General features: G+C 44.4%; 1 protein-coding gene across 1 annotated transcript in view; it reads right to left on the minus strand.

Moving 5' to 3' along the window:
• The window catches only part of Arid5b (AT-rich interaction domain 5B), a 175,670-nt gene that overhangs the window by 155,528 nt on the left and 1,564 nt on the right, over positions 1-18,578 (minus strand).

The raw sequence follows: 18,578 nt of genomic DNA on the forward strand, positions 1-18,578 counted from the left end.
GTAAACATTTTTTTTAACTCGGCTCACTCACCTGCTCATGCGCAATGGCACTGGGCTAATTTGAGAGCCACAGCTTTGTGTAATAATGTAATTAGCGCACATTGGATCACTTAAAGAGCTTTGTGTTTGCAAGTCTTCCTTTTCCAGACGCTGGCGATATATCTCAATAAATGAGCTGGCCTTCAATTAAAACCCCTCAACTCAGCGTGGAAAAATGTTGAACATTTTCGAATGAGCCCGGATTAATGAAAGAGCCGATTTGCAACCATTTGGGGTGATATTTTTACTTCTGTTTAGGAAATGTGGTGTGGGGTCCAACACAGAGAACCCATCTGGGCAACTCTAACCTGCTAGCTTCAACTCTGGGGACCTCGGGGAGGTGGTTAATAACCAAAGCATAAAGCCCAAAATTCTAAATGAATTTTGAAAGGTGGGGTTCAAATTAAAACGGCTTCCCATACTCAGAGCCCTGGGTACTCCACGTGGAGCTAAGAATGGTGAATGAATGAATGAAAATGAATGAATGAATGAATGAATGAGTTCTACTGGACATTCTCATAATCCAGGCACAGAAGGCACCATCCCCGAAAGGACATGTTCACAAGGTAAACATCATCCTACATTGTCAGAAGAGATTTACTATACGTTTCCTGAGTTCTAGTTGGCCCCAGCTGAGTCCTGACTCAGCTTTGCACCCAGCACTGGGCAGAGGATCCACCCAAGGAGAGAAAAGAATGAACAAACACAAACACTCCTTCAGAAAGGAATCTGCCGAGCCTCCCGGTTACTTGCCTGAAGAGGCATCGGCTCCTCTCAGCGGGCTCCTCTGTACTTCCCATTCTCGACATTCTGAGCATCAACTCTAGGCTGCATCAGACAGGAAAGAGGTGGGAGGAAGCCTCTGAGTCTAGTTGTGGGAGGGGCAAACGGGAAATAGGCCCTCAGCTAAATGTGACTAAAGTCAAGTGATCCCAAGCGATGCTTTCCATCCATTAGCCGCTGACCACCAACTGCGTAACAGGCACGGTGACAATGGCCAGGAACCAAGGACCATGGGTCCTTCTGGTGCCCATGGTTACCTCTGTGTATGTGGACTGGGGGGTGGGGTAGGGAAAGAGGGAGTAGGGCAGAAAAGCCAGAAAGTAAATAATATCTCAAATTGGAGAACTAGAAAGAGAGAGTAGTGGGGGGCAAAGGGGAGAGAGCTGACCCAGAGTATCCAGGGAAGGTCTTGGTAGACAGAGCAAAGGTGCATAGCGCATGGTCAAATTCAAAGACAAAGGAGGTCGGTGGGGAAAGCACCCAGCCTACCTGTGTGCTATTCAGTTGAGGCAGACTCCTTGTCTGGGGCTGGGCCCATTTGATCTATGTTCCTACAGACTTCCTCATGAGTTATTCCTAGTAATCAATATTGATCAGCGCTAGCAAGACGACTTAGTGGGCAAAGGTGCTGGCATTAAACCCAAGGACCTGGGTTCAGTCTTCCAAAGTCCTGTGGCGACAGCGGTGAACTGACTCCCACAGGTTGTCCTCTGACCCCCCGGGTGTGTGTGACCACCTCCACACACAGCCCTGACACAAGAAGACAAGCAAATGAAGTGTATACGCTTTCTTGAATTGTCAGAAATCTGCCTTCTCTTCACACATTTGGTGCCTGTGGATATCTGGAACACATTGCTGAGAATCCACTCACATTATTCCTTAAAGAGAAAGAGGTCAGCCTCCCCACAGAACTGCTAATTTCCATTTGTTCTTCTGTCTTGCATCCCAAGGTTGAAGGGCGTGGAGGAGACTCTCCCGAGAGGGCTCATTCCCTCATTTGTCCTCTATGGTCTTCCTCACCAGAAACAGAAATCCAAGGAGCAATCCCTCTTATCTGGATTGTCGGTTGTCTTTCAGAACCATCTTGATTTAATGCCCTACCTCAACGACCATGCTGGATAGAGTCAGGTTTCCTATTACTTACGTGTTGTGATACCTGCTTACATCAGTCACCGGCTCCTCGTTCCCCTTCTCAGGAGATTTACCACATCATATACAATGCCCTTTCCAGCTAAACTCTCCAAATTCATTGATCAAGACATCAGTTTGTTGTTTGTTTGGTTTTTTTTTTTTTTTGTAAAAAAGACTCAATATGGCTTGTTGACATGCTCTAAGACTAACAAATCCTAAAAGATTAAAGCATCTGCTGTCTGGTGTGTATGTTATCTCTAATTACATGCCTACAAGAGGGAGGAGGTGTTTGGGGAGAAACTGCCCAAGGAGGCTGCCTAATAAGAGTAAAGAAGGAAGCAAAAGAACAAGACAGAGCAAGAACACCATCCAATGCACAACATACAGCTGTCCACTACCAAGATCACTTCTGATGCTGATGGCCATAGGAGGTCACGCAGAGGTCCCCAGAGACCCCAAGCTCTTATATCCACACTCATGAGTGACTACTACCCATTGAAGTGTGGGTTACACATAAATTCTCATTCTGACCAGCAGAATTAAGGAAAAAGTGATGGAAGGCTACTTCTGAAACCAGCTCACTCCAAGCAAGTTAAAGAAGTCTGCTACCACGTGTGACTGGATAGACACGGGTGTCCCTGCGTCACAGCAAGAGACCACTAGAAGTCCAGATCAACAGTCCTGGGGATGTCGGGCCTTTCAACAGACATGGACTCACCCTGGAAGTTGATTCTGTGATAGCAAAAGCCTGGGCTCACACTCTGATTGCAGCATTGAGAACATGGAGGCCGAGACGCCCAAGTCAACCCCTCCCAGGCCCCCGACCCACAGGGCGGGAGAAGAATAAGTGTTATCTAAGACGCCAAAGCAGGACTCATTTGCTGCGTGAGAAACAGATAACCAAAGCCCGGGTCTGTGACAGGGGACACACTGCCAGCTATCGTCCATCAACAGAAAGGAATCTACGGAGTTAGGTGTTAAACTCATTTCGGATATGCCTGGAAAGGAGCTTACTTCTGCTAAGCGAATGATAAGACCACAGAAAAACACTCCGTGCCTCTGCTTGCATCCGGGATCAGGGGATACCCGTAGACATCTCCAAGAACTGCCTAATAATGCCAACATACATTTCAAAATAGGAGGGACAAAGGAATCTAACATTGTCAATGAAAGAAGCAACTAAAAAAAGGGGGTGGATAACATTCTTGTCCTTGCCCCCCATGATATCCTCATAATACTAATAAATACTGATTAGGTTTATTTAATTCAGTGGAAGTTAAAGATTTATAGCTTCGAATAGAAATGTTATATTTCTCTAGAGTAATAGTGTGTTATACCCTTAGCTACCATGGAAGACCTCTATGGCTCATGACTTTTCTTCTTTCTAGCTTGTCAATCAAAATTCATCTTCTCAAGACCGCTAACCCAGGTGAGCAGCTAGCAAGGTGCTGGCTTCACGTTAGATCTGTCAGGCCACGTGTGTACACAGCACTGCAAAATCTGTGGCCAAATCTAGACAAGGTTGCTTCCCCCTCCCATCCCCCCACCTGCTCCGCTAAAAGAGAAAGAAGGGAGGGGCAGATGTGCATGCGTGCGCGTGCGCGCACACACACACACACCCCTACGTGGGTAGTGCCAAAGAGAAAATTTTTAAGAAATGAAGAGAGAGAGAGAGAGAGAGAGAGAGAGAGAGAGAGAGAGAGAGAGAGAGAGAGAGAGAAAGAGAGAGAGAAACACACACACAACACGCACATACACATAACATGTGCACATGGTCAAGTGCCAAAAATGATTTTTTTTAAGGAAGAAAGAAAGGAAAAGAATTTAAGGCAATTGAGGCATTGTCACATTCTGGCATGGCAGGAATACTTTTCACTCTGCCAATCAGGGAGGCATTTTAAGGATCCCGAGGCTAGGAGTGATTTGAGTAACTGCTTGGCTGTCTATTAAACTACTGATTTAGCAACATCAAAAATGTGAAGAAACAGGGCCTCTACTGTAAAGGCACAGGAAGCAGAGCCTACTGATAATTTTAAAAGATATCACCATTTATGTGACTCATAAAATTTGCATCAGAAAAACATATTCAGCCTCTTTTACCAGAACCTTCGTTTTGCTTGCCCCTAGAGTCTGGGATAGATATTTTACAACCTAATACATTATTGCTGATGGCATATTCAACTTTTAAAAACACAAAATACAATTCAACTATTACAGCAAATATTCACTCGAAATAGAAGTGAGACAGATAATTACACTTAAGACAATAAATCTGATGACTTTGGGTATTTATAACCCATAGACTTTGGAATAATTTCACAAGGAGCAGTACAGCAGTGTTTTCAACTGAATTCTAGTAATCTGATACGCATGGTGGGATTAACCCAAAGCAAAAGGACTGAATGCCCTAGTTGCTAGTCTGCCTTTAGACCAAGTTCTCAACCTTCCTAATGCTGGGACCTTTTTAATACAGTTCCTCATGTTGTAGTGGCCCACGCCATAAAATTATTTTCGTTGCTACTTCATAACTGTAATTTTGCTATTGTTATGAATTGTAATGTAAATATCTTTGTTTGTGATGATCTTAGGTGACCCCTATGGAAGGGTCTTTCAACCCCCCAAAGGGTTGTGACTCACAGGTTGAGAACCATTGGTTTAGTGGATCCTTCCCCTGTGGTGTACCCAGTCAATCTGTCTGGGACACATCCTTCCCTTGTGTGTTGTTTTTCCATCTTTGAGAGGATGAGACTAGGGTACAGCCCTCTACCCACCACTACCAAGAGAGGTGGTGCTCGAAAGAGTGGAGGAGGAAGCAAGAAGGAGAAGAGGAAGAGGAGAAAGAAGGAAAGGAAGAGGAAGAGGAGGATTAATAAAACAGGTAGAGAAGCAGGAAATGGAGGAGGAGAAAAAGGAAGAGAGAAGGAAAAGAGGAGGAGGAACAGCCAGAAAAGAAACTAAAAATTTTAAATTAAGAAGCCAAGGTTTGCAGAGACTCGTTTGAAATGGAGGGAAGGTGGATATATTTAAAAATAAATGTATGTTCCACACTCCATAGACACCAGGCTCCCTGGTGACTGCACCATGAATCAGGGGCAAGGGCTGACGTGTGGGAAGCTGCAGGTATGAACTTTGGCACACCGGGGAGGAAGCTCTGGGACACAGGCTTTACCCTTTGACTACATCACTCTCTAGGCTCATCGCATTTTGTGATGGCTGATGCAGAGACGCCCACTAAAGCCGCTTAACACTTCCACTGACCAGAACAGAATGGATCTGAGCATGCCCGCTTCGGAGTCCAGACAGCTCCGACATAGATCAAAACCTTTGAACGTCACTTGTTCACAGTCTCTTGGGATAGAAGGAGGCCCAGGAAGCTTAGCCCATTGAGCGTCATCGCCTTCTCTGTTATTGTTTCTCAAACAATAGTCCAGTGACTCAACCAATAAATTACTTATTAAGGGGCTATTAGCAGGTTGTCTAACGCCATGGCCGACTTCAAAAAGTTAGGATAAGCTAGGATTAGTCAAAGACTGAAAGAGTGGGGTGTACACCCAACATCTGCCGAAGGTCTAGAGTAAGTCCAGTCCTAATTTGGTTCTGATGCCTTTGTGGGTTTTATGTGATAGTCCCAGTTGAGGTCCATTCGCCCATTTCTCAGTGAAGAAATGGTAATGCCAATGACGTGAGGCCAGTTGGCCGGGACAGCACAGTGACTGGCTGGCACAGTAAATATTCACACTGTTTTAACAGGCGCCCACACTGAGGGTTTGCATTTTAACCTCAAATAAGAAAACGCACATGTGGAATTATTAATCACTAATCAGTTTTGAGTCCAAATGACACACTAGGCCCTGGAAAGCTTGGCCTCAGTCTACCTGGTTTCTACTCTACCCACTAGACTCAACGTTCTCTTACCAAACGCAGCTCATACCCAGCCTTGCCATGCTGGTCCCTGCCTATGGCTTTCCTTCTGCCTCAGCTTCTCCCTTTCATGGTGCCTCTCACAAATCTCTACCTACCAAAGCCCTAGTGTTTTGACAGGTCCTTCTGCCACCAAACCCTTCTCTCTCTGACACCTTCAGGATATCCAATGTCCGACTGCTCATTTTCCACAGCACCTCCTCTCCACACCACGACCCTTGCACCCTTCTGTGGCCTCAGAGTAAGTAGCAGGGGGATCTACTGCTCTTCATTAGTCCCGCCTTCATCCCAGGCCCTGAACGCTTGCTACGGAGAATGGAAAGGGCTTTGATCTAGCTGGTCACTCCAGCTACCCTTTCCTTCTTGCTACCCCTTTCAAAACAACAGATTCCTTCTGGTTTAATTACAGAAAATAAGTCAAAGACTATATACATATAATAATTACATATGTGTATATATAAAGACTATATATAGTAATAATTACACACACACACACATATATATATATATATATATATATATATATATATATATAATTATTAAAAGCTCTAGGCACTCCAGGGTAGCAGTCCATGGATCTATCCAGGCTAAAGGTTGTGTTTTGTTTGGCCCACAGAGTGTGTTAAAAAGTAGATTGAATGAAATCACATAGAAATATGGGTTTCTAGCTTCTCATGAAAAATGGAAGATTTGGCAAAATTGAGACCATTCTTGCCTGGCAGTGACAGGTAGAGCCCTAGGAGCAATGGTTTAGGGCCATGTAAGTCATGCAGTCCCCAGTTCCCTACTAATTCCCCACTAAACTTCACATTGCCCCTCACACCTGTCTGCCTTTCCTGGCTGGTTTCCCTGCCGGCCTGGTGGGCACACACGTGTGCTCCATGGGTCCCTTTCCTTGGATAGCCACAGAAAGCTTCTTGGAGGAAGCGGCTTTTGGATGGAAAGATGGAAGCTGTTTGTGTGCAATTTCTGCCATTGTGAAGCCTCAACTCATTGGCGCATCCCTTTCTGGTGCCTCCATCTCTCTACTTGTAACCAGCATAGACCAGGGTTTCTCCATCTAGACCATCAGTTCCTTGGAACCGAGAAGATTCAAGTTCCCGTTCAGTCCTGTCATTTTCTTGATGGATGAGGTTAGGAACCTGGAACATTCATACAAACACTCAAACTATTCTTTTGCAAAATGGAGATGACATGGAAACTCTCATACCCTTTCCTCCGAGACATGTAAACAAAAGGTTGCATATAAAACTGTCAGCAGGGAGTTTTTAAGGTTATCTTTGATAACATTTTAGACCAGGATTTGGCAAGCGTTATCAGGAAAGGTTCCAGGCACCAAGTACTTTAGTCTCCGCAAGTCTCTCATAACTACTCTGCCACTATAGTGCGAACACTGTAAAGAGACCTTTGTAAATACCAGGGCATGGTATGTACTAATAAAACTTTATTGATGTAAAGAAAAACAAAACAGACTGGGAACGGGACAGATTTGGGTGTCTGGGCCTTAGTGTTCTATCGTTTGCCACTGTCAAGCAATATCGTTAGCCTAGAGATGTTTTATAGGCAATTGGATAAAGAATAGAAGTCTCCACAGGGCATCTGTAGTATTGAGAACTGGGTCCCTGGACTCACAAGGTCAGCTCCTTTCCCACCATCCTTTAGGAACGCGGCTGCTGCCCTCCCTTGCCAAGAAACTTCTCAGTCTTTGCCTTGCAATCTCATTAGACCTCAGTTAAGCAGTAATTTCTCCCACGATACCCTGACAGATGTTTCTGAGACAGCCAGCCACACACATCATGGGGACCTCTGTTTCCCCTTCATCACTTTGACCATGCCGCAGGGCTACTCCTTGATTTGGGGTAGTTTGATTGAACCACGCATGCATTCTCTAGCTGCCCGGATGTTCCTAAGGGGCCTGGCTTCCCACACTGAGTCTCCGCTAGCTAGACACTCTCAGAAGACACCCAGGAGGTACCGAGGCTGAGACTCCTCTCCTGTGACATTGGACCCCAAGAGGGGTCTCCGGAGTGTGCAAATTCAATTATACAGCACATGACAATACCAGAGACTCACATGGGTATCAATTAACCTCTAATATAATACAGATTTCTAGAAGTTCAAATAAATACTAGGTCAGTGTTTAGTGAAGGCCCTGGTATTTGGAGTTCCCAGTATATCCTAAAGTCACAGGGACTCTCAGTAAAATAATAAAATTGTTTACCCAGCATCTTTGAGAGAAGCAGGAAGAGCCTGGGGTTCAGTCTCGGGTCTAAGTCTCACCTTTATGTAAACTTGGGCGAGTTATGTTGCCACTCTTAGCCCCACTGCTCCATTCTTATAAATGTGGGAGTGTCAAAAATATTTCAAATCTTAAGGAATTCCATGGTAATTAAATGAGCTAGTCTATGTATGGTGGATAGGTGACTACCTAGGTGCCATCACACAGTAGTTGAACTGTAGAAATGTTGTGGCTTTGGTTTCAGTGGTAACGCTGTAGGGGAGACTTTGTGGGTAATTTTGGAAGAAAAAAGATACTCTCACAGAGGAGGAGAGAACATCATCTTTAACTTTCTCTGCACTGCTTTCATTGGCCTGATGATGATCGCACTGTTTCATTGGCCAATACAAAAGTCCGACGTGACCAAAGAGGACGTTGACCAGAGTGAGGAAGCCATCTACCCAAAACACCTATCGTTTTGGAAAGCACAAGAATATACTCATTTTCTCCTACAGTATATGGCTAATTTGTTGGTCTTCCAATGGTTCTCCAAGCTGAGTTCCAGTCGGATAATGGCAAGTCAAGTTTGAACCAAAGAGAACTCAGGATTCTGTCAAAGCTACTTGGGTCTGACATTCCTTAGGAAGCCTATGGTGAACCCAGCTCACAGGTAAGAGGATGGTGACCTAGCCCATCACCTCTTCAGTAATCAGCCTTCTTCATAGAAGGCAGGAAGCGAAACATATGTATCAACACTTAAAAGCACACATCAGCATGTACGTTCCTTCTCACGGTTAATGTCTCTAGATGCATTAGGTTGTAGTTGGCACATAAAATTATGTATTTAAAGTGTAGAAGGTAACAATTTGATGCATGCATGCACACCGTGCAAAATATTAATTACTATCTACGACCTCACGCAATCACCACTTGGGGCTGGGGAGAACACTTGAGGACACATCTACTCCCTTACAGCCACACTCACCACACTGCCCGCGAACACCCCGGATCTTACCCATCTTCTCCTTGAGATTCCCTCTCCCGGACTCCTTTCCCTGCTCTCCATAAAGACCATTTAAAAACTCATTTCTCAAACCAGCAAGATGACTCAGTGAGTCAAGGGCCTGCCTACGAAGCCTGGCCACCTGAGTTGGATCCTCAAGACCCACATGGTGGAAGAGAGCACTGGCTCCTGAAAGTGGTCCTCTGTCTCCCACATGAGCCCCACGTCATGCCCAGGCACTTGCCATCACTCACAAAATAAAGAAATAAACTTAAAATTAAAAAGTATATGTAAATATATCTCTCCCTTAAGAATACACAGAATTAGGGAGGCTGAAGCCTTTGCACTCAGCTCTTTGTCTCCAGTTAGTCTGTGTTCTTTTGTCCTGGTTAAATGTGCTTTAATTAGCAAATATCTGTAAATAATTTACTTGCTTTACAAACACAACAGAACAATGGAGTCGGTCTTCACATACATTTACCAAGCATGTATTGAATCTTAATCCAGACTCTCCCATTGTTCAATAACTACATTAAGCTGCCTCCTTCTTGTTGCCTTTCTTGGAGGAGGCTGGGGGCAGGGGAGGTTGGGGGACAGCATAGCAGGGATAGAAACCCAAACTCCAGTAACAATGCCACCTTCTACCAGACCCCGGAAGCCGAAAACACAAGACTGTCCAGCTCAGGCTTGGGCAAACCCTGATACCCCCCTCCCCCCGATAAAAAATAAGGAAGTATGCCAAGGGTAACAGACATGGAAGCAACGGTTGGAGAATGAGGGTGCCCATCAAATCACTTCATTTCCTAAAAACCTTAGTGCGTGAGCCCCCCCCCTGCACCCCCGGACACAATGACACCCAGGGAATCACAGTACCGCATCTGGGCTCTGCAGGGGTTAAAACGGCACCATGCAAACAGTGCAAAGCAAGATGTTAAATCAAATGAGAGTGACTGCTCCAGGACCAGAGGCATATTATTTTGAATAAGATTGAAAAGGCCAGAAAAAGCAATTCAAAAACATTTCAATTATGTATTTCCCAGAACTACATCTTTGAGCAACTAATGCAAATGTTACCACCACAATAAAACTTCTGCCTACAGAAGAGCACATAAAGCAGGTTGAGCAGCATATACTTTATAGATCATATGCATATTTTGGACTATTAATAAAAAATGCAAAAAATCTATGTATGCTTTACTCTCTGAAGCGATACAGTAATTATGATTAAGGGACATACAGCACGAAAAGAGCCAATTTATCTTCCTGGTGCTCAGGGATGCTATTGTGTAACTAAGCAACTAAAGACAAAATATGGTCTAATTAATTCATTCCTATGCTTATTTAAAAGACACAATTAGAACATTTTTATTTTCCAGCTTGCACAGTAGCTGAACACGCTTGAGGGTGTAGAAAGCAAAGCCTATTATGCGCAGAGACAAGAGTTTAATGTTTGTGCCACACATAGGCTTGGAACTGAACAGTGGAGAATTGGTGTATCACCGGCTGGGTTTGCTAGGAGTCATGAGAAAGGAAGATGGCGTAGGGTCAATAGATTGGCTAGCAACATGTGGCCTCTGCTGATTTTGTGTGGGTTTTGTTGTTGTTGTTGTTGTTTTAGTTGCTCTTGTTTTGTTTGTTTGTTTCTCACTAGAGTGCAAGGATTAAGAAGGGCTGTGAACTGGATGGTCTTGGGCTTGAGAGTGTAGGCTAATGTACCTATACAGCCACAATGAGTTGTTTATAGAAAATTCATGTCATCAAAATACCATCCTAGTCTGAACAATAAAGTCAAATCTCCATCTTTCGTGCTGTGGACACACATCTGGCATGAGGTAGATGGCATCACCATGACATCAGAGCCCTTTTTCTTTGAATGATTACCTGCATATTTTTCAGGGAATTGGCATGGTGCACATATATGTTGATGTGGGCGTTTACATTTCTGTGTGTGAGTGTCTGTGTGTGTGTACACATGCGTGTGTTGGTCAGATGCTGGGTGCAGATGCGCCCCTCAATCCCTCTCCACCTTCCTTTCTGAGTCTTCCACTGAATCCGGAGCACATCAGTTTATTAGAAGAGCGGGCCAATGAACTCCAGGAATCCACCTGGGCTTGGCTCCCAGCCCTGGGATCACAGACACGCCTTTGATCTGGTGTTGACTATCTGAACTCAGGCCTTCACGTCTGCATGGCAGATGCTTTGCTAACTGATCTATCTCCTTGGACCCACACATTTTAAAATGTGTGCTCAACACAGTGTTCAGAGTCTGGGATTTGTATGGACACACTCTGGGGGCCAAGGCCCAGTTTCTTGATCTACATGAACACAATGAGGATCACAGCACACCCTGAAAAAGCCCACCTAACACAAGGGCTTGAGGACAGATTCTTCCAGAAACAAAGGACCCATGACCACATCTCTTAGAGGCGAGTGAATCTCTTAGCCAACAATCGATAAATTTGTTTTAAATATCCTTAAAAGCAAAGCCAACAAGTAATCATTAGTTATACTATTATTCTGAGTAGATGATGGCAGATATCCAAGCGCCATGCTATAAAAAATGACAAGTGAATGCATTTGATTCAAGCAATTATATGCTGGATATTGGTTAAAACTAGACTTTGATAAATGAGCTGGAGTTGCATGTTACCAGATGCCACTAGGAACAACGGCATGCTTTATTAATAATTAATAACCGAGTATTTACATGCATGGACTCTTGTATTTCGTAAAAATAACATTTCCTGAGTACGGGTCTGGCAGTTTAAATGTCAAGAGACATATTAATTGCTTACGGTGTGGAGTCACTCTTAAACACATGACTTCGTTAAGGTCATCCACCTGAAAAACACGCTTTCTTTTGTGAACAGCTAACGGTACCCTGGTGAAGCTTGACTCTTCTGTCCATAAGTCTAGGTTTCACAGTTTGCCACTGCAAAGTCCCCAATTTCAACGAGCTGATTGGTGAAGAGTAGAAAAAGTTCCCAGCGAGACAGACATGGCAGTTCCAGGTTGAGCCCTCAGCCTAAAACATTTGCATGTTTCTTCAGAGAATGCAACTGACACCCATTTGGCATCCATAGGGATGATGTGGCTATGGGTTTTAGCAGAAAAGGAAAAAGTACATGATAGGGTGTTGAGGTACACCTACAGGTCAGTGACCCATCAATGGACCAAGCAGGCGGCCAGCAAAAAGGAACTTTTTTTTGTTTTGTTTTAGATTTTCTTGGTGATTTGTCATTTATGTGTATATGTGTGAGCCTGTGTGAGTGTGTGTGTGTGTGTGTGTGTGTGTGTGTGTGAGCCTGTGTGAGTATGTATTCATCCCATGTGTGGCAGGAGCCCATGGAGGTAAAGAGGGTATCAGATCCCCTAAGTTTGGACTGTCACACACAGTTGTGAGCCATTGGATGTGGGTGCTGGGAATCAAAACTCAGGGCTCCTGCAAGACCAGCAAGCGCTCTGAACTGCCCAGTCGTCTCTCCACTCACAGAAAGGGTATTTTAAAAAGAGTTTTTAAGTTTAAATCATGTCTCTGTGTTTTTATTTATGCAAATATGTGTGCAATGCTTGCGGGTGGAGGGGCAGAAGAGGGTTTTGCATCTCTTGGATTTGGAGACACAGTTGGCTGTGAGTTACCTATTGAGGTCCCTTGTAAGGTAAGTGTACGGCCTTAACCACTGAGCCATGTGTTCAGCCCCCTCCAAAGTATTGCCGTTTTATTGCTTAGTCATTCTGCACCCACTGAATTGTGCTGAGGTCAGTAGAGGGACTTGGAGGTGAACAGAGCATGGCAGAGGAAGAGACCTCAGCGAAACTACAAGAAAAGGGGAACACTGGTAGTTACATTATCATGCAAAGAGAAAGAACCCTGAGATGCACTGAGCACACACAGGCAAGGTGTGGAACACCATTAGCCCACAGGCTCACAGGCTCCTGGGAAGAGGATTCATGTCCCAGAGTAGAATGGGCTCAGGCACATGGTGGGTGTTCTGTAAATGTGTATCTAGCCTCGCTACACAGTAGGTGTTCTGTTGATGCGTGTCTGGCAAAAGAGAACCCAAAGATGAAGAGTGCTTTGGCCTTTTCCAGAAAGATCATGAAACACAAAGAGGCCTTAGCTCACCTCAACATCGCAAAGCTGGAAAGCCTGATGGCATTTCTTTGACTAGCATCTAGCAAGCAGGGTGGGGGAAAGCTGTGATCTCCCCTAAAGGGCCATTCCCTTTCAGTTCTCTCTCTAAGTACTCAATAGATACTCGTGCATGCGGATGATTACATTTCAGATTTGCTTATATTATAGGGAATCTCCGATTGTGACGGTCTGTACATCTTTATATATGTTGACCTCACTTCGATATTACGATTGATCAGCTTCTGGAGGAAAAGGTCAACTTGCCAAGCTTTTCCTGTTCACCCTTTCCCTTCTACATGCTTAACACTCAACAAGTAGTTTTTGGATGAGCACAAGCTAGATAATACCTAGATTGCTTGGAGCATGGATCTTAGCCATTCAAGATATACTTTAATGTAAAGTTTATTCATTCACAAAATCAATGTCCTAGACTCAATATTAAAACAGTTTCAGTTTCATACATGTAAATGATAATGACATCATGCTAATATGTAATTTTGTCTTATCATATGAGATTTTGAACCAAGCCAAGTAGGAGAAGATGCATAGGGTCTAGGGATAAAGCTCATGGGAAGAGCACATGCTTAGCAAGCATGAAGTCCTGAGTTCAATCCCCAGCACTGAAGAGTAGAAATATTCCATCTTCTACACCAGCCTTATGGGCCAGAAGTCAGAAAACTTTTTCTGTAAAGGATCAGGCCTAGCAACAAATAGTTCTACTGTGTTGATCATATGGTAACCATCAAAAACATTAGCTGTGTTGTCCGAGTCAAAGAGCTTCAAATACTTTATGAATAAATGAATGTGACTACATCCCAATAAAAATTATTTACAAAATGTCTGTTGGCCAGATTTGACATCGAGTTTTAGTTGGCTGATCCTTATCACAGTCCAGTGAGAGGCCTCCACGCAATGCTAGTTCTTAGCCTCATTCTGCACATGGTCAGAGGTGTCCTTTCATTTAGTTTTAAAGAATGACTAAGAATTTCCAGTAGCTAGAGTCACTGAAGCCTTCAGTGGCTGAATTTTCATAGGTCCCTGTGCTAGGTGTGACCATTTTTTATCGTCTCTGATGTCCTCAGTAGACTCTAGATCACCAGTCCATTGTACAGGTCAAGAAAATGAGGCTTGGGTAAGGTAGAGAACTTCATTCAAGAAACAGCAGATCAGTAACAAGTCAACAAAAGCCAGAACTCTCTGAAAACCAGTTTATGACACCAAACCAAGACGGGGGCTATGACAAGCCCTAGCTGGAACCATCGAGATTCCACAGGGCATCTGCTTAACCCCAGATATGATCAAATCAGGTAATCTTTCAAAAAATGTGGTTGGTCCAGTTGACAGCGTTCTTCAGCAGCAAAATATAAATTCCTAAGAGCCTTCTGTGCTGATGACACAGCTAAACCCCACACACTGGAAAGACAGCCTGAGTGGACAGAACCAGAGTGCCAGAGACTTTAGTGAAGTAACACAGCAGTTACCATCTCACATAAAAAAAGTCCCCAGGAATGCCTCAAATTCCAATGAGAAAAGCAGTAGAGTAGCAATATTAATGATAATGATCACTATCAATCATTATTGATCTATCTATCTACTGTGCACCAACATGGCTTGTATGCACTTTCCACTTAATAGCTCACCGAGTCCTTAAAATAGTCCCAGAAGTAAATGCCGTGCACCCATTTACGGGTGAAGACACTGAGGCGCAATGCTTGAGAAAGTACCCAAGATTCTACCAGTAGAGTGAGACTTGAAAATGTTTACATCTCAACGTCTTGCATCCCACTCCAACTATCGTAATCTGCTTTCAGTAGAACAGGCACCTTTGAGGGAATTTCTAAGTGGGTCACCATTCGTCGCTTATCCTGGATGGTGACAACCAAACACTGCTACAAATTCTGAACACAAGCTGGAGTCTAAAACATCCAGGCATGCTTGGTCTTGACTCAATGACATCATTAGCTTCATCTTCCCCGTTCCTAGTTCCAGGCCATCAACAAACCTTCATGCAAAACCCAAGCCCTGCACATTGCACGCATTTTGAAAGTCAACTGCCAATAGATTAAGTAGCTGGCAATTTGAGAGTGAGCATGATCAGAGGTTGCCCAGGAACAGAACCAATTACCCACCTACTTTGCCCTGTCCTCCCCTGAAAAGCTACTGGCCACATGTGGCCAATTGTGGGGATTACCAAAGACTACCTCCTGGCACACGGCCCTGCTGTTTACTTCTCATGTGGTGTAGACAGCATCATGATGAGGTCCAACGAAATCCACATAAACATCAAAGTATTATGATGTGTTATTGTCTACAGAATGAGAATGTTTATATATTCTAACCCCTAAGTCCTTTCCTTTTAAGTATTTTGTAATATCTTAAAGCATTTCCTTATATAATGTCTCTTGAACCCCCCAAAATTCAGATATTCTTGCTGTTATTCTCATTTTGTGGAAGAAGAAATTGAGGCTCAGATACTTATGGTTGTTTAAGGTCAGAGTCAGACTAAATTGCAGAATCGAATCGAAATGTGCCTCTTCTTGTGTGTGTGTGTGCTATGTATGTGCATTCCATGTGTGCATTGTACTAGTGTGCCATAGCATGCTTGTGGAGGTCAAGAGGACAAACTCACATGTCAGCCCCCCATTCTGTCTCCTGTAAGGACAGTCTCTGTTTTGTTGCTTACGGGCTTATGAACCTTCTCGACATAGTCCTAGGACTATTGCTTCCAGTAGTACCATGGGTTTGGAGGATTCGAACTCAGGTCTCACACTTGCCCAGTAAACTGCTTTATCCACTGATCCTTTTCCCCAGCCTCAAAGATACCTCCTTTTCAAATGCCTTTCCTCAGTGCAAGCCCCTAGCACTAGAAATGTCTGATGCAGTAATATATATGTGTGCTGTCACCATCACCCTGGAAACCAATCAATAGCTAATTATTAATAACTATGAAAAAATATTGCTATGTAACATCGGTTAGGATTACCTGAACCATGTAGAACAAAATATTTTGAAACCTGACTATCTGACCTTTGAGAGCTGACTGAGTTAGTCTCTGTTTTAAAAATGAGCAAGAGACCGCCCTCATTGGTACATGCTCCTGGTGTCTTTTCTTGTTCCAAGAACAGGTTTTTTTGGAGGAGTGGAGACAAGCTGAAAGTTTAGGAAGGACTGGGTGACACAGGCTATAACATTTGACAGACCACGTGACCTTGGCGTGTCCCTGTCTCCATCTCTAAAATGGGTAGGCAAAGTTCTGCGTCATCCAGGATCCTGCAGTGATTGCAAAGATCCGTGTGGAATTAAAAAAAAAAAATCTTCTGCAAATCACAGTGAACCACACAGGGACGCTATTTCTAAACTCGTACAATGATCATGTTCCTGCTTTTAGAACTGACGTCTTCACATTTCAAGAAATCAGTTAAAAAACAAAAAAAAAGGCAGAACGACTCTTTTCAACAGAGTCCTAGTTGTCCTTTTGAGATAGATGCTGATGTCAGCTCAATCAAGAAATTATTAACCTCCATTTGGTTACTTAAAATAGACTCTACTGGCTGATTAAATGTTCTTGAACACCAAGGAAACATTTCCCTGCAGTTACCAACGGCAAAGGCATCCTTCAAAACTATTTAAAATCAATAATAAAAACCATTTCAATGTATATAAACAAGTTAATGGAGTAGGCGAAAACAAAGCAAATTTCTTAATGAGAGGCCCTGTTGCCCCCTCCAGGCGCCTGCAGTAAACGCTGGTCTCTGACTCTCCTCCCCGGGAGCCTGGCTGCTGCTGTTCTGCTAACGTCTGACTTAGGCCAGGGGGGAAATGACATCACCGGGGTGGAAAACCGATCCGGCACTGGGAAACTTTCTACCTGCTTTCCATTTGTCGTAATTATTTTGCACAATGCAGCTTCCATTTGCATAATTTTGAGGCGTGTCATTATCTCAATTGAAAATTGTTTTAATATGGCTGAATAACTCACAATGACATCAGCCAAAGTCCTAATGAAATATACAAGTATAATCATACAGCTAATTACCAGCCGTGTTAGCATTAAAAAACAAATCATGCATAATATTAGACTATGTATAAGCAGCTGAGAATTATAAATAGAGCCGCCCTCTCTCCACAAACCCCCTAGAGTTTACTTTTAAATGGCAAGATTAATTTTCTGAGGTATGGCTCATACAGTAGATACAAAATGCCTAGATTATTACAACTCCCCATAAGGAACAATTAAACAGAGACCGGGTGTTTAAAAAACGTATCTATTCATTGTCAACAGTTCTGACAGACAGATGGGATCGTCTGAGGCTTTTATTCTTAAACCAGAATTCGCCATTTAGTTACAGCAACAGAAATTAAACAGGACCTAGTGGGGTCAACTCGGGGTCTTTTAAGCAAATATTCCAATTTCAATTAAAAATAAAAAAAGAGTGACCACAAATATCCCATAAAACACAGAATGATTTCCTCCTGGGTTTAGTCCGAAGTCTGTTCGGCACCAGCTCTTTTCTGGATATTTAATCCTTCCCTTCTCCAGATCACAGGCCATGTTGAAGTAATAAATTTGAAAAGCAAATAATAAGAAATCAGGAAGGGGGAGGGAGAAGGAAGACAGCTGCGCAGGAAAGTTGGGTCGGGGGGAGGGGCCTGAGCCCGGGGAGGGGAAAGGCGCTCAACCTGTTGGTGGGCTGCAGGGGTCCCACTCTGCAGCACACACCACCTTAGTCAGGCTGCGGGCGGAGCCGGGAAATCGAACGCTGAAACCCGGGGCTGCGGGGAGGGCGGGGGAGGGGTGTGTGCGGGGAGGAGGGCGGAGCTTATTTCCGAAAAGGCAGATTCCTGGGCCGAGATTCTGACGAACTCCCTTAATTAACCGGCCGCGGACCACTGAGGGGGTAATTCGATCCGGGGGGAGAGGGAGTGAGCTAGCGAGGCCAAAAGTGCAATCAACTCCAACAGCTCCAGGAATTTCTGCCCGGGCTGGCAGCTCCAGGGCCCCCGAGGAGTTCAGCACCGAATCATTCATTTAACAACAGACCTACCTCGAAAGCTCGCGAGCCTGAAGTCGAGCTAGCTGCCTCAAAAGTCTCAGTTTGATCACCCTGCCTCTGTCTCGGGAGACACAAAGCCTTGCCAGGGGACCATGGTCCTCCCTCCCGCCGCGCCCTGGGCGCAGACTCCCCAAAATAGTTCCCGGGGGTGTGTGTGGGAGGGGGTAAAGACCGCGCCACCGAGCTCGGCCCTCGGACCCGGGGAGCCTGTAGAGCCGCGGTCACACCCGCAGTGGCAGAGCCCGAGGGAGGTGGCCGAGTGGTAGCGCCGGGTCCACTCCGTGTCCACCCCGC

This window comes from Arvicola amphibius, chromosome 9, assembly GCF_903992535.2.
Source record: "Arvicola amphibius chromosome 9, mArvAmp1.2, whole genome shotgun sequence".
Classification (NCBI taxonomy): domain Eukaryota; kingdom Metazoa; phylum Chordata; class Mammalia; order Rodentia; family Cricetidae; genus Arvicola; species Arvicola amphibius.